This window comes from Ursus arctos, unplaced genomic scaffold, assembly GCF_023065955.2.
Source record: "Ursus arctos isolate Adak ecotype North America unplaced genomic scaffold, UrsArc2.0 scaffold_6, whole genome shotgun sequence".
In the NCBI taxonomy this organism is placed as follows: domain Eukaryota; kingdom Metazoa; phylum Chordata; class Mammalia; order Carnivora; family Ursidae; genus Ursus; species Ursus arctos.
Genome location: NW_026623078.1, coordinates 47105107 through 47120069, shown reverse-complemented (window position 1 = coordinate 47120069; position 14963 = coordinate 47105107). Strand labels below are relative to the sequence as shown.

At 46.9% G+C, this 14963-nt stretch overlaps 1 long non-coding RNA gene across 1 annotated transcript; it reads right to left on the bottom strand.

Moving 5' to 3' along the window:
- Positions 1 to 266: 266 nt before the first annotated feature.
- LOC130542889 (uncharacterized) lies at positions 267 to 14866 on the bottom strand. Its single transcript, XR_008957761.1, has 2 exons — positions 14695 to 14866; positions 267 to 5071 (listed from the first exon to the last, which is right to left on the bottom strand). It is a non-coding gene; the product is annotated as an uncharacterized LOC130542889 (long non-coding RNA).
- Positions 14867 to 14963: the final 97 nt, after the last annotated feature.

Genomic DNA, 14963 nt, shown 5'->3' with positions numbered 1-14963 from the left:
ACGCCCAGAGGGCCAAGGCGCAATTGTGAATCATTCTTACTTTGTCTGTATAAGGATTAAGGAGGGAACTAGAGATTATCACCCAGATATTTTTTCCCAGAGAGACACTAGTCCACATCTTTGGTAGACCAATGTCAAGTTGAGAACATTGGGCTAACATACCGGTTATCACAAACTGGTAGCATTGCCAACACGTTTTGCTATGTTTTAATATTCTGCAGATCGCTTGTGTAGAAGGAAAAAGAAAAAGAAGGATTACAGTGGAAGACATGCTTTGTATACTTCTTTAATCGAACACAGTGACGTAGATATTATCCCCTTTTACAGATGAGGACTGAGGTTAGGTAATTAACCAAACCTCTCACAACTAGTAAGCGACAGAAACTAGATTATAACCCATCTGTCTATTTCTCAAACCCATTCTCTGAATTTTTTTCACTTTATTAAAAAAATCACAATATCAATGCATGCTTGTTGTAACAAGTCCAATAACAGAAATGTGTTAATGTCTCCGTCCCCATCTCAATTCTAACCTCAAGATTACAAATTTTACTAGCTGAGATGGTATCCTGCCCCTTCTTTCTCCATAGTCATGTAATCACATAGACACACATATAAAGATTTCTTTATTAACCCCAGACTGTAAGATCATTTCATTAATGTTAATCTATAACGTTTACTATTATACTCACATGATAACATTCAGAGCTTTCTCAGTCCACACATGTAAGCCTAACTCAGTTCTGAAAAAATAACTGCATGATATGTTCTGTACTACAGACAAACCACAATTTATTCAACACTTCCTGACAGAAATTCAAATTGTTTTTAGGCTTCTGTAATTACAAATAGACTTGTGGTAAACTTTCCTGAACATGTGACTTTACAAACTGGAACCTTGATTTCCACAGGATGAAGGAACAAGAATAACATTACTTAATGTCATCGCTGTAGTTTTCATTTTAATAATAGTAGGCTACATTCCCAAGAAGTAACAGTAATTCATATTTACAACAGCAATGTATGAGGGCTCATTTTCTCATCCTCTTGCCAGCACAAAAGATTAGCAATCTCTCTCTCTCTTTCTTTTCTTTCTTTCCTTTTTTTTTTTTTTTTTTGTCTCTTGGATGGTTGAAAAATGCACGTCCTTGCATTTCTCTGATTACTGGTAAGATTGGGGTCTGTGCTCTGGTTCGTCAGGCTCAACTCAAAGACAGAGTGACGTGCAAGGCCAGTGAATGGAATGATTTTCTCTAAGGCCTGGTAGAGTCATTCCTACTGGATGGAGGCAAGATTCCGTGCAACATGAACCCTCAGTTAGCAGGCAGGGTCTATACCAGGAGGCATCAGAGAAAGGAAGAAAAACAAAACTAGGTTCTGAGTTGTGAACAGTTCAAAAACACTAAATAAATGGAGAGTGAAATGAGCTTACTCTTACTTTCAAACTCCACAACCTTTATCAAAACCAGATCTTACAGGGGCGGGAGCAGGCAACCTTGGCTGGATGCCTCTTCCACAACTCTCACCCCTCACCTGCAAGGTAAATAAGGAAGAAAGAAAAAGAAATGACAGAAAGAGGGAGAGAGAAAAAAACCAAGTTTCTTTCAGTTGGGGCCACGCTCCTGTCAGAGCTGGAGGCTTCTGGGGGGCTGGGTTCCCAGGGGCTCGGCTGCAGGAAAGCAGAGGGCAGCTTGGTCTCCTGCAAGTTCAGTCCACGGTCTCCGGGTGAGAGTGAAACCTGAGGACAAAGCAGAGGCAGGAAGTGGAGGAGCCAGCTTCAGTGTAATTACTCCTTCGGCTGGAGATGTGCCTTGAGATCCATCACACCACCTCTCCAAATCTTACTTTCCTAGTTTGAAAAATGAGGGAGGGGTTTGAGATTTTTGATGTACAAGGCTACCTCCAACTCCAAGATCCTACAGTTCAAATGATAAAATGTTGATTGTTTTCTATTACTTTTGTCTCACCTTCTATTGGTATCTGTGAAAAAGGAGAATGATCATGAAACTTGGAATCAAATCTTGGGTTCAAGTTCCAACCTGCAATCTATGTAATCTTAGACAAGCCCTTTGATTCCTGTGAGCCTTTTCCCTCATCTATAAAGCTTACCAAATAGACCTTGTAGGGTTGGTGCAAGACTCAAGAGAGGGGTATTTGTGAGAGCATTTATAAACTCTACCAGTGTTAAAACAAACGTAGTATAGTATTCTTACGAAATCTAAGCCACTCACTTCCATTTCTTTGCTCAATTTAAACTTCACTCACCAAATACTTCAATCATCGATTCCATAAATACTGACCGAATGTTTGGGGCACTAGAGTTCCTTAGTGAATAAGATCCGAATAAGATACTGGAAGTGACTGACCTCATGGGACTTGGACTTGAAAGTTCTTCTATCTGGATCAGATCAGGGAATCTGGGCACATAAGTATTTTAGCAAGGCACGTCGAAGGTAAATAAGCTGCATCCAGTATGTATGTCCAGTAGGGAGATGGAGTCAAGCCATGTGTACCGAGCTCCTCTTAAGCCTCCCTGGCGACCAGGCGCAGTTTCAGGTATTAGGAGACTGAACACCACGCAACGCAGACCAAGTCCCTGGCCTTTCGGAACTTACATTCTATCAGAAGATTGAATCAGGGGGTGCCTGGGTAGCGCAGTTGTTAAGCGTCTGCCTTCGGCTCAGGGCGTTATCCCGGCGTTCTGGGATCGAGCCCCACATCAGGCTCCTCCGCTATGAGCCTGCTTCTTCCTCTCCCACTCCCCTGCTGTGTTCCCTCTCTCGCTGGCTGTCTCTCTGTCACATAAATAAATAAAATCTTTAAAAAAAAAAAAAAAAGAAGATTGAATCAGTTGGACGATACGAATCCTACGTGGAAGATACAAAGGAAGGTATGAGGCCGGTTGCGAGAGGTCGAAAACCTAGGCCTGGACCCGGAGCTTCTGACCTCTTGGCAACACTCAGCTTCCCCTCACCAGAGCCAAGGGCATTGTAAACTGTGACTCCTCACGCCTCATTTCTAATTCCAAGTCCTCAGAGCCTGGACAAGGTTAGAGTCTTTACCAAGGAGAGAGACGTTTGGGGAGGGGGGAGGTCATCCCAGCCCTTCTCCAGCCATGGTCAGCCGTCATGGCTTCAATAGATTTTCAAACAGCATTCATTCCTACATCTGCAAAAGTAGGATTCAGCTTCCCCTTTTTACAGGTTCCTCCGGATCCACTCCACGACTCACTTAACATGACGACCCCCGGAAAGCATCACAGGCCGCCAGCTTCCCTGTAAGCTCGAAAGGCCTGACCAATGTGCATCCCGCGGGGTTTTCCACAACTGCACGTGCTAGCTCCTTGCTTCCCGGCATCTACAATACCTGGAAACTTACAAGAGAAATGCAAATAAGTCCGATATAAGACAGTACAGGTAGATGCCACTGGATTAAATGAGATAAAGGAGCTGCAAGGAGGGAGACCTCGCGTCTGAGTTGAGGAAGTCGGGGCACGAAGGCTGGGGCTCTGCTCACAGTCTGTTTTGTGCTGCACACAGCGCTGGACGCTTTACCTGGATTCTCTCACTTGATGTGGAAGGCTCCGTGAAGGCCTTGGACTCTAAGACCTTGACTGATGGGAGGAATTAGGAAAGGCAGATGTTTCAAATGAATATTCATTGCCCAGTGCTGGCCAGGCACCATCCAGGCACTGGGCACCCCACGGTGAACAGGCGTGGGTCCTGCAGTAAAGGGCTTTCAGTGGGGGATACAGACCGATACAATAACCAGGCAACGACAGGGACCATACAGTGTGTTGTGTGTTACAACAGGTACAAGTACCAGGATGACAGGAGACGAAGGTGCTTTCGGTTGCACCTGGCAAAACTGACTCAGTTTCTTAAGCTAAACTGTAATAGACTGGCTCACGCTCTTAGGAAGCTCAGGGTGGATCCAGGACTTAAGGAAACCCTCTCTCTCTGCGTCACCATAGCTTTTCATGTTGCAGATGGGGTGTTCCTCCAGATGAACATTGATACGGTGACCTCGGAGCAAGAGGCAGGCTTCTTAGCTAGCTCTCAGGGAAGGAATATTCAGGGAGGGACTCTGGCCCTGCTTGGACCATTTGGCTTTGCCTGAAACAGTCGCTGTCGCCCACCGAAGGGCACCATGATTCGCGCACCTATCCTTGTTGGCGGATGATGGGTAGGTTCTGACACAGCAGAAAAGGAGAGGGAGGCATGCCTGCGGGCTGAGTCACCCAAAACAACAGCTACCATAAAGAGGCCCCTGAAGGGAACATTACAGTCATGGAAAAAGCAGGAACACAGAGAAAGAAATTTGCACACCGAGTTCCTGGATGGTGAGCAGCCCAGTCTGGCTGGAGCCATGGTCACACTTAAGAGCTGGAAGGAAAACCAGACTGTGGGGGGCTTTGAAGGCCGACGAAGGACTCCAGAGCCGCCTGAGCAGAGCACGCTGACAGCTTTGTGCAGAATCTTCCCAGTTCTCCAGAAAATCCTTCAGAGCCACGAGAATGAAGGTTTGAGACCACTACCAACTTCCATCTTCAGTGAAACGAGGAAGTGAGAGAGGTCAGAAACTTCATATTGTATGTGGCGTCACCCCTGCACCAGCAGTGAACTCCAGCATGCGGTTTGCCAGCCGCCCCAGGGGAGACCAGAAACTGCCCGGGAGTCTGGGGGTGCAGGTCCCAGCAATCCCCAGCGAAAATTCAGCCCCCGCAGGAGAAGCCTCAGAGGACTAGGAAGAGGAAGAAAGAAATCACTCAAGTGCCTGGAGGGCTCATGGGGGCAGGTGAAGAAAGAGCGAGGAGCGCGCTGGCAGGAAGGGCAGGACCCTCGGAGCCCGTGGCTCTGTCAGGAGAAGGAACCAGGGAAGCTTCCTACTGGTGGTGGGAGCCTTCTGGAGCCAGGCTGGGCTCCTAAATTCAGGCAAGGAGCCGTATGGTAAAGAAAGCATACATCCCTGTAGTAACAGAGGAGGGAGCCCTCGAGCCGAGAAAGGAGCCAAGCTTCCCCAGTCCGGTCAGGATTCTCTTGCAAACCGCTGGTTTTGAAAAATCCAACTCCTGCAAAAATAAATGATAAAAAGTTGTGACTCAACATCCAATCAGAGGCACCATAAGAAAAACATCCGTACAAAGGCACTGCCAGAAAAAAAAAAAATCTGAAAAGGAGCAGAACTTCCCTGCAGACTGTGAAGACTCATCAGAAAACCGTTGCCACAGAGCAGAAGAAAAATTTAATCAACATTCTATTATAACATTTAAAAAATGTAACCAGGCAATGGCAACTACGCAAGAGGCTGACGGGGCAGAAATCAGTCCAGGAAAGGATGGCCAGGCGGCAGGAGGCCACAGACAACAGGAAGACGTGAAACAGGAACTGGGAGAGTAGAAAATAAGGGTAAGAAAAACACAACAGTGTTTCAGAAACCAAATGCAAGAAACACAAGCGAGAAGAGGCACCACTCTAGAGGATGCTGTGGAAAACAGAGAAGAAAGGTGAAGAAGATAAAGTGGAAATAAATAAAAATCATTAGAGAAGGCATGATAGGGAAGACAGGCAGGCAAAGGAAATCGCACACATGTAAAGTTAGAGCCCCTGAAGAAAAAGCCCTGAACAGTGGAACAAAGCAAATACTTTAAAATATGGCTCAATTTTAAGTAGGGTTTGGACCCGGGACTGGATGCAGAGCTGGGCCCAGATCACAGGCCTAAATTTAGGAAGCAGGTGGGAAAGAAGGGCTGGAAGTCGTAGGTGGTAGTAGCCTCCCAGGTCCGAGGGGCTCTACCGGCCAGGTCCCCCCCCCCCCTCCCCGGGGCCTCCGGGAGCTTCTCCTGCACTGTGGCCGCCCCACCCGAGAGGGGGCTCGGGAGCGGGTGAGCAGCTCTGTTCCCTGAACCCCGACTCTGCCCAGTCTCAACTACCTTCAGAAGTAGAGGCCTGGGGCCAAGGAGTAAATGTGAAGGAGATAAATGCTTCAGGAGAAGCTCCTTAGACACAAGTCAGAAATCAGACAAACAGAAAGCATAAAGATGAGTAAAACGAACGTGTATTCATCACTCAGCTTTATAAAATCTTAACATTTTTACCGTGTTTGCTTCAGAAGATTTTAAGGAAATACAACTTTAATGATACAGGTGAAGCCTATCACAGACCCCTCTGATCCCATTCGTCCTCTGCCCCTGCCAAGATACCACTACCCTGAAATCGATGACTTTCACAAAACCTGCTTTTATGCCATTACTAAGTATGTATCAATAACTATATGTAATACTTGTTTCACATGCTTTCCAACTTTATATAAATGGTATCATACTGAATGTTTCCATCTACAATTTGCTTTTCCCCCAAATATTATATTTTTGAGAAGCATCCATGTGATACACGTGGCTCTACCTCATTTTAACCACAGCGCAGCACCCCACAATGTGACCCCACCGTGTATTTACCCATCCCCTTGTTGATGGACCTTTGAAAAAAGGCCTGACAGGTTTGTTGGGTTTTTTTCAGTTTTCAAGTTTTTATTCGAATTCCAGTTAGTGAACATACAGTGTAATAGTGGTTTCAGGTGTAGAATTTAGTGATTCATCACTTACAACACCCGGTGCTCATCCCAACAAGTTGGTGGTGGTTGTTTTTTCAATAAAACTGAAACCTATTCCTACTCTATGACCCAGAAATTCTACTCTTAGGTATATGTTTGAATGAATATGTTTGTCCACAAGTGTTCACAGCAGGAATGTTCACATACAAGAAAGGTCCAAAGCTCCTTGACTTAAAATAGCCACAACCTAAAAAATAAACTGGGGTACACAGTGCAATACTAAGCCATAAAAAGGAACAAAGGACGGGCATATGCAGCAGCATGGATGAGAGTCAAAAACGTGTTGAGTGCAGACGCCACTGTGGTTCCATGTGTCTGTGTGTATACACCGTACACACATATATAATATGAAGTTCTAGCTTCGAACTAGTAAAACCAGTCTATGGTGGAAAAACTCAGAACAGTGGCTTCCTGACGGTGGAAGGTGGAATGGGGGGATTGCCAGGGAAAGGGAGCTTTCCAGGGGTGATGGTGATGTTTATAACTCGACAGGAGTTTGGGTTGTGAAAGTGTGTCCGTTAAGAATATATATGTAGTGCTTGTACTTTTCATTTTAAGTATGTTTTAGCTCTAAAAAAACCCCTAAACAAATATTGAACTCTGTTAATGCTAGGCACGCTGAAGTATTCAGGGGGAAATACACTGGTATCTCTAGTTTTGTTGGAAATGCACCCAAAGATAAGACGGAATAGTGGGTGGATAGAGGGTGGATAGATGGAGAGAACTATGATTAGTAGGCATAGCAAAATGTTGGTGGAATTTAGGTGCTGGGTATATGGGTATTCATTATAAATTCTTTCAACTTTAATGGGCATTTGAAGTTTTCATACTAGGGGCGCCTGGGTGGTGCAGTCAGTGGGGCATCCGACTCTTGGTTTCAGCTCAGGTCATGACCTCAGGGTCGTGAGATACAGCCCTGTGTCACTCAGTGTAGAATCCGCTTAAGATTTTCTCTCCCTCCCTCTCTCCCCCTCCCCCCAAGATCTCTCTGGCTCTCTCCCTAAAATAAATAAATAAATCTTTAAAATTTTCGTAATAAAATGTAGGGAAAGATTTTAACATTTAATCTGTCCAAAACCCACTCTTGATTTCATTCTGCCCTAAAGCCACTCCTCCCTTCACCTTCCCAGTTCCAATAAATGCCATTCGACAGTTATTCACCTGTGCGTTGTCTCGGTCCCGTACATCGACTCCGTCAGCACAGCCTTTCAGCTCTACCTTCAACACACATTCTGGAAGCAAACAGCTTTCATCAGCCCTACCACCCGAGCCTGTTCCAAGTCGCCATCGCCCCTCACCTGGATCACTCTAGTCTATGACTGGGCTCCCTGTGGGGTCTGTTTTCCACACCGCAGTCCCACGGGTCATTTTTAAACGCTCCCTCCTGCTGCCTCTCCTCCCACCCTCACCACATTCCAGCCGTACTGACTTCCTTGTAGTCCATTAAATAAGCCAAGGTCCTCGGGACTTCCTGTTCCCCTGCCTGGAATGTTCTTCCTCCTTATCTGCCTGGCTTGTTCTCTCACTTCACAGTTCTCGGATCAAATGTCACACTAATTAGTATTCCCTGAACATCTGTCTAATATAGCACCTCACAGCACATTATACCGCTTTTATTTTTCTTATTATCTGACATGTTTGTTTGTTTTCTATACCCCTTGACTAGAATTAAGCTCCAAGGAGGCAGGAATTCTTGTTTGCTTCATACTATGTCCTAGTGTTTGTTGAATTAATGAATGAAATAGACAAAATGTCACCACCTCTAGGAGTCCTTCCCAGATCACTCCCCACCCCTTACAGCTTAATAGTCCCCTCTATCATATTACTTTTTTCTTTTCTCTATTGCTTAATGGTAGTTATGCAGTTAACAAGGACGGTGCCTGGCCCAGGGCAGGCTGATCAACCCTGCATCTACCTGCCAACTTCATCCTCTTCCTGGAGCTTCTGGATTTGCAACACTGCCCTGTTTATCACTGTTCTTTCTCTGCACCATGGAGTACGACAAACCCTGCAGGAGCTGGACCGGCCCCCTCTAAGGGGCTCTAGCTCCCACATGTTAAGATGCTTTCCTTCTCAAGTGCACCCCCTAGCCCCCTAGGGTGGCCAAAGACAGCTCCCACAGAGCCAGGCTCTCTCTGCCTAGACTCCCAGGTGCTTCTGGAATCCCAGATGCCAGAAACAGCTCTGCCTCTAGAGGGCAGCACTCAGCCATGACCCTACTGAGTCCTCCAACAGGCCGGCCACAAAGGGAGTGGTCCCTGGAGTCTGGTTTAGGAGGGCCTACTGGATGGGCACACTTCTGCCGCCCCCTGCATTCGTTCCACAACGGGCACTGTGGTTGGTCAGGCCCCAGGCCAGGCAGGTGGGTGTCAGGTATGAAAGAGGCAGTTCCTGCCCCCAGAGGTAGAGGCTGGCATGGGGGAAAAGGAGGAAGTGGGAAGAAAGGAGTGTGAAGAGCCCCGCCTCAGAGCTGTACAGCTTTCTGGAAGAGGTGGTGTCTGAGTAGTAACGGATCTGTGGGAATTAGTTGAGGGAAGGCAGTGGAGGGGGAGAATGAGAGGTGCAGGTACAAAGGTCCAAATGAGAAGGGCAAGGCGTGTGTAGAACAGCTCTGCAGCTGGATCTCCCAGGTGCAAAAGGCTTTGTGTGTTAAGTTAAGGGCTCCGGCCTTTACCCCAAGGCAATCGATAACAGGGTGGGCAAATCCGTGCTTGAGAAAGAGCTTTGGGGGCCCCTGGAGGGCTCAGTGGGTTAAGCGTCTGCCTTCGGCTCAGGCCATGATCCCAGGATCCTGGGATCCAGCCCTGTATCAGGCTCCCCGCTCAGCAGCGTGTCTGCCTCTCCTTCTCCCTCTGCCTCTCCCTCTGCTCATGCTCTCTCTCGCTCTCTCTCTCAAATAAATAAAATCTTAAAAAAAAAAAAAAAGAAAAGAAGGAAAGAGAGCTTTGGCAAGACATTGCAAGGCAGATAGACGGGGCAACACACGTCAGGAGAACCAGTTAGGAGCTCACTGCACCGAGGAGAGATTGGAGTCGTACTGAACTAAGGCGAAGGAAAAAACTGGATTAATTTGGAAATGACCTGGTGGTAACTGGAGGCCGCACAGAGCAGGAGAGCTGGAGTCAGACTCCACCATGGGTCCTGGGCAAATTACACTGTGTCTCATCTGTGAGGTGGGGAGGACGGTAACAGCACGTGCCTCGCGGTGTGGATAGAGGATTGCAAGGAGTTAATACAATGGAAAAGCTCCGAGTAGAGCTTAGCCCCTCACCTCACTCAGGAAGTACTAATTATGAGGATCAGAAAGAAGAAGAAAGGAATAACTAAGATGACTCCTAGCATTCTGGTTTGGAAACTAATCTGCAGTTCTCAGTGTATGGTCTGGGAACCTTGGGGGTCCCAAAGACCCTTTCAGGGAGACCACAAGGTCAAAACTATTTTCACGGTGTTAATATTTGCTGCGATGATGCAGATGGCAGTGGTGGTGAAAACTGCCAGTGCCCTAGCATAAATGAAGACAGTGGTGAACTGTACCAGGAGTCATTGTACCACCACTCACCATCACAAAGAAAAAAAAGGTTTACTGAAAAATGTCTTTGATGAGGCACTAAAAGGAATAGTCTAATGGGCAATTCAGTATTAAAAATGTGAAAAGTTTTTTTTTTCTGTTGATGTGTTTTGGCTAAATGGACAATAAACCAGTTTAATGTTTTATTCCTCTCTTCATATGAGATATACTGGTTATCATTTAACCATATTCATTTTTGCTTAACTTCAAATCAGCTCTATGACAAAAAAATATTAAAAATACCCTGGCCAAGGCTAGGACAATTTGAGCCACAAGATAAAGTACTATTGAATTTTACTTCAAAATGTAAAAACAAAACAAAGTATAAATATCCATGAGTGTATACAGATATAAATAAATCATTGAATAAGTTAATAAATGGGAGAGAAGAGACAAATCTAGAAGAATTCCCAATAAATAATGTAGATATTTTACCTTAAAGGCAGGGGGCGTAACTCCCCACTCCTTCCCTGTGGGCTGCACAGAGTGACTTCTGTCCAAACAGGACAGTATCTGAGGGTGGGGATGGGGGAAGTAACTCTACAACGTGAAAGCCCAGCAAACACTACTAGGTGATCAAGGTCAACATCAACAGTCATAAACCATGATGATAATATGTACTCTGGATATGATGAAAATGGCACTTTGCCTCTGTGATATTCTTCCTCCAAACCTATAACCTCAGTTTAACCATTAGAAAAACGTAAGACAAATTCCACTAGAAAGGGATCCTACAGGGGTGCCTAGGTGCTCAGTGGGTTGAGTGTCTGCCTTTGGCTTGGGTCATGATCCTGGGTCCTGGAATTGAGTCCCGTATTGGGCTCCCTTTGCCCTCCCGCCCACTCCTGCTCAAATAAATACATAAAATCTAAAAAAAAAAAAAAAAAAAAGCATCCTACAAAATAGTTGGCCAGCACTCCTCAAAACTGTCAAGGACATAAAAAAATAAGGAAAATCTAAGAAACTGTCAGAGCCAAGAGGAACCTCAAGGAGACATGAGTTCTAAATGCGATGGGTTTGGATCCAGCAGCAATAAGAAGACATTAGGGAAAAACTGATGAAATCTGAATAAAGCATGGGCTTTAGTTAATAATAATGCATTGACATTGATTTACATAGTAATAAATGTACCACGCTAATGTGTCAATAATAGGAAAAACCGGGGCGCCTGGGTGGCACAGCAGTTAAGCGTCTGCCTTCGGCTCAGGGCGTGATCCCGGCATTGTGGGATCGAGCCCCACATCAGGCTCCTCCGCTATGAGCCTGCTTCTTCCTCTCCCACTCCCCCTGCTTGTGTTCCCTCTCTCGCTGGCTGTCTCTATCTCTGTTGAATAAATAAATAAGATATTTAAAAAAAAATAATAAGAAAAACTATGTGAGGTGGTCAGGGAGGGTGAAGGAATATATGGAAGCTTTGTCCTACCCTCTCAATTTTTCTATAAGTCTAAAACCTTATAAAAGTCTAAAAATAGAATTTTGAAAAACCTTATTATTAATCAGTGAATAATTCTACCATCCATCACTCTAGCCTTAGAGAATTAAAATTCTATAATGGGGGGCGCCAGGGTGGCTCAGTCGTTAAGCATCTGCCTTTGGCTCAGGGCGTGATCCCGGGGTTCTGAGATCGAGCCCTGCATCAGGCTCGGCTGCTGGGAGCCTGCTTCTTCCTCTCCCACTCCCCCTGCTTGTGTTCCCTCTCTAGCTGGCTGTCTCTCTGTCAAATAAATAAAATCTTAAAAAAAAAAAAAAAGTTCTATAATGGGATATCCTATGCATAATTCAACTCAGTATTTACCAAGGTCCTACTTTGTATGCCTCTGAACTGCTGGGTACTGACTATATAAAGATGAACAAAATAAGATCCAAGGCCTAGTTGGAGATAAAAGACATTTTGATAGGTAATTATTGTACTGTGAAGTGAGCAGAACTGAAGAGCACAGAAAAAGGGGTTTAGGAAGATTGCACAGAGGACACATGGAGAGGAAAATGTACAGAAGCAAGAAATAAGTGGGCTGGGCCCAATTTTTTTTTTAAACCTGTTCCTCTAAAAATCTTATTGTTTTTCTCTCCACCATTTTCCCCCTGAAAACAAAAGCACGGTAGAGGCCAATACTTTATTTAACATGGTGTTTTAACTTTGCATGAACAATGGGGAAAATATACTTTTGAAAATGCCCAAATTTCTAAAATTATCACAAGCATGAAAGAATATCATACATTTCAAAGTAAGTGAATTTTTAAAAGATTTATTTATTTGAGAGAAAGAGAGCACAAGTGGGAGATGGAGAAAGAATCTCAAGCAAGACTGTGCTGAGCACAGAGCACAACGCAGTGTTGGATCTCACAACCCTGAGATCACGCAAAATAAGTGAATTTTAAAACTGGGATCAGTGGGAAATGAGGGAACTAAAAGGGAACGTATAAAAATCTGAAACAAAGATAACATATTGAAAGATGATGTCTAGGGGCATCTGGCTGGCTCAGTTGGAAGAGCCTGGGACTCTTGATCTTCGGGATGGGGGGGTCGTGAGTTCAAGCCCCATGTTGGATGCAGAGATTACTTAAATTAAAAAAAAATTTAACTTTTAAAAAATGATGTCTAAAGTAAGTATCCAAAAGGATGACTACATGAACAAAATTCTGGGAAACAGCAATTTTGTAATTCAGCTTTGTTTTACTGCAGATTTTCAAACAACTCAATTTCTATGGGTGTAAACTAGTAAGGGGGGTGGACAAAAGACAGAAGAGCTAGCCCTGAGCATCTGCTCTGTGACAAGTACATACACGAGAGGGTCTCTATAAACATTATCAAATGTAATCTTTAGAAAGAGCCTTGAAATGAATGTCTTCTATGTTTTCTGGAGAAACCCATGCTCAGAGGAATTCAGTAACTTGCAGCAGAGCAGGATTGGAACCTGGGTCCATCTAAGAGTAAACCCATGGCCTTTTTAGTCCCACTTAACCATTGGCCAGCTACTTGTAATGTGGCAGAAATCACCCTGTTGGTTCCAGACAAAGCAGTCTTGAGACTGCTTCTAGTTTCTCCTTTACTATGATTGCACTGTATTCACTGCATAGTCAAGGGCACTGACCAAAGTACATTTCTAATTACATGTCTTGTTTACAAGTAATTTAGTAATTAGCTCAGTGCTGGGCATGTAATACATACATACCCCAAGATTAATCCTATAAATGTTCGACATACCTAGTTTTCAGGATATTTTGATTACCTTATTCCCTCATTTAGGCCACCAGTTTTGCGTACGTCAAGGTAACATACATTTGTTGGAAGACCTCCCTTTTCTTATCATCATGCTGTTAGAGCTCTAAGCTTCACACCGCGAGTGTTATGAAGTGACTGCAAAAGGAGGCAACTCCTCCCGGAACGAGAGCGCCATCATAAGCATTATAATGTTATCAAGCTTCTTGAGACTGACAAGATTCTGGGCCTCTCCGGCTTCTATGTCACCTGAGGCAAGGCTCTTACTATTTCCTCCGGCGTTAGTAGCGGGAGAAAAATAATTATTTTGCCGGCGTCGCGAGCCTATCGTAAGAGTCAGAATCCAAAGAGGGAACGTAAAAAAAGAGTTGGCCTTGCGGGCCCGAAACCCCGAAGAGCAGCGGTTATTTCTAGGCTCCCAGAGCCGCACCGACCGAGCGGCACAAAGGGCCCCGGGCGGGGGCGCGGGGAGGGGTCCCGGGTCGGTCCCGGCCGCCGCCGCCGCCTCCTGGTGCATCTCGGGAAAGGCTCCCGCCCGGGCCGCGCCACCGCGCCAGCCCGAGCGCCTTCGTCTCCGGCCTTACCCCAGCGGCTCGCGCCGGGCCAGGGCAGAGCGCCGAACCCGGGCAGCCCACGGCCGGCCCGAGCTGCCGCGAGTTCCGGGAAGCCTGCGCTCGGCTCCTCCACCGCGGGGGTCTTTGTTCCCGTAGGCGTCCCCGCCCCACCGCTCCCGCCGCAAAACCTGTCGGCGCAGTATCAACGGCATGTCCTACTTGGAGATGTCCAGTCTGGGGCGCGCTGGACAGGGGCGGCAATAGAGGTAGCGAGGGCAGCCCTGTTTAGCGAGGGGGGAAAGAGAAGGAAACGCGTCGGGCCCGCCTCCCGCTATTATAGCTCAGAGGCGGGCGGCTCCCTCCTGCGCGGGCAACTCGCGCGGGCTCCGCAGGGCGCGCTGGCGGGAGCGGGGCGGGGCGCGGCGGGCCGGCCCGGGGCCTGCACGTGGTGGCGGCAGTTCTCCCGGCCCAACCCGGGAGAGCCACTGCTCTCAAGGGGAAGGCGGAATGCCGTCCCCGGCCCCGCTCTTGAGAGACGTTTACTCTTGAGAAGCCCCGGAACTGCAGGTCCGGAGGACAGGAAGGGAGGGTGCGGCCTGGCGCGAGCGTTTTCTGCGCGCGGGGACTTCGGGGTGGGAAGCCGCAGGGCAGGGGAAAGGCGGCGGGGTGCGGAGAGACCCACCCATGGGAGGTAACCCGGTCGGCGGAGCAGGCAGCGGGAAAAGAGGGTTGATACGAACCTCCATCGCCGGGCTGGAGCAAAATGCAAAACAGGCATCCCTGAGAATGGCTGCCCTGGGGTGCCACGGCCAGCCCCGGTGGTCCCAGACCCGACGGGTGGCGCGCGGGGACACACGTGGCTCGCCGCGCGCCCGGCTGTGTTTACATTCTGCAGCAGCTCCACGTTGTGCTGCCGTCCTCGCCTCCCATTGGCCAGCTCGCCAGCCAAAGCGGCGCTCCTCCCGCAGGGGCGGGCTCTCCTGGTCCCGGCGTCTTTTCCGAAAGAACC